We start from the raw sequence: 1,894 nt of genomic DNA, 5'->3' as shown, positions 1-1,894 counted from the left end.
AGACAATTATGAGGACTGGTCCAAGCACGTGCGGAATGCCCTGCGGACTAAACGAAAGATGGGATTCATTGATGGCTCTTTGCAAAAGCCTCACACAGCAGAGGAGATCGAGCAATGGGAGGTCGTTAATTCGATGGTGGTGGCGTGGTTAATGAACACAATTGAACCCACGCTGAGGACCTCTGTTTCTATGGTTGATGAAGCGAAGGTTCTATGGGATGATTTGCAGCTGCAATTCTCTGCCGGAAACGGACCAAGGATTAGTGAGATTCGGGCATCCTTGGCTAATTGTCGACAGGGAGGAGATACAGTGATGGTGTACTTTGGGAAACTTAAAAAAATGTGGGATGAATTGGCAATATACAAGCCAATTAGAACGTGTAGCTGTGGTGAGCTGGCAGCTCAACTTGAAGCAGATCGTGATGAAGAGAGAACCAATACATTTCTCAATGGATTGGATGATTCTCGTTTTGGCACAGTGCGATCTACAATTACAAGTTTAGAACCACTTCCTAAGCTCTCTCAAGTCTACCAACGCATTATCCGAGAAGAGAGACAACAAACAGTTATACGAAACCGGGAAACGAGCAGTACCGAAGCTGTAGGGTTTCTAGCTTATGCTGGAACACGTGGTGGTCATTCTTCCCGTGAGCCATACCGTGAGAAAGATGTGACCTGTACTCACTGTGGGAAATATGGCCACGCACAAGCAGACTGTTTCCAATTAAAGGGATTTCCGGAATGGTGGGGTGAGAGAGGCCGTGGAAGAGGTGGTGCTCGTGGTGGAAGAAGCGGTCGTGGAGGTGGTACCATTGGTAATAATGCTGGGCGTGGACGTGGATATGCACCTGCAGCTGGTGCTCATGTTGCACAAGTCGCACAAGCCGCTCACGTCGGAGCAAACCGAGAAGAATTTGACCAAAACTCCTTACCGCAACTAACGGATGAACAATGGGATGCAATGAGGCAGTTCCTTAATACTAAGAAGAACGACTCTGGTGAAAAGCTAACTGGTAAGAAAGATAATGTTGAATTTATTATTGACACCGGAGCCTCTCATCATATGACATGGAAGCTTGATCTTTTAACCAATATTGGTGATATTTTCCCGTGTTCCATTGGTTTACCGGATGGGGATTATGCTATTGCTACCAAACAAGGCGATCTCTGTTTAGGGGGTGATTTATGGCTTCGTGGAGTCCTATATTCTCCTAATTTGAATTGTTCCCTAATCTCTGTGTCTAAGTTGCTTAAGGCGACCAAGGGTTCGATCACTTTTACTGAAGATTCATGTGTTTTTCAGGGCCGTACCTCGAAGACGCTGATTGGCGGTGAAGAGTGCGGAGGGGTCTATGTGCTTCGTGGGGTCTTAGGTGCTCACGCTCAAGCTGCAACAACTATGGGAGCGAGAGACTTATGGCATTGTCGTTTAGGTCATCCATCTAGTAGAGTTTTATCTTATTTATCGAGTCATGTTGACATTGGGAAATCTGTTGCAACAGAGATCGTTTGTGACACTTGTTTTCGGGCTAAACAAACTCGTGTTGGTTTTCATGAAAGTTCTAATAAAGCTACTGAGCTATTTGCTTTGATTCATTGTGATGTTTGGGGAGCTTATCGCACGGTTTCTTCATCTGGGGCTGCTTATTTTCTTACAATTGTCGATGATTACTCGCGAGCTGTTTGGATCTTTCTCCTCAAAGAGAAACGCGAAGTAGCTGACTCACTTAAGAAATTTTGTGCAATGGTAGAACGACAGTTTGATAAAAAGGTTCGGGTGGTGAGGAGTGATAATGGCACCGAATTTATGTGTTTAAAATCATTTTTTGATCAAGCCGGTATTTTGCATCAGACTTCATGTGTCTATACACCGCAGCAAAATGGTCGTGTTGAG

This window comes from Capsella rubella, unplaced genomic scaffold, assembly GCF_000375325.1.
Source record: "Capsella rubella cultivar Monte Gargano unplaced genomic scaffold, Caprub1_0 scaffold_8, whole genome shotgun sequence".
Taxonomy (NCBI): domain Eukaryota; kingdom Viridiplantae; phylum Streptophyta; class Magnoliopsida; order Brassicales; family Brassicaceae; genus Capsella; species Capsella rubella.
The sequence above is the reverse complement of the archived record's forward strand: the minus strand, read 5'-3'. Positions refer to the sequence as shown.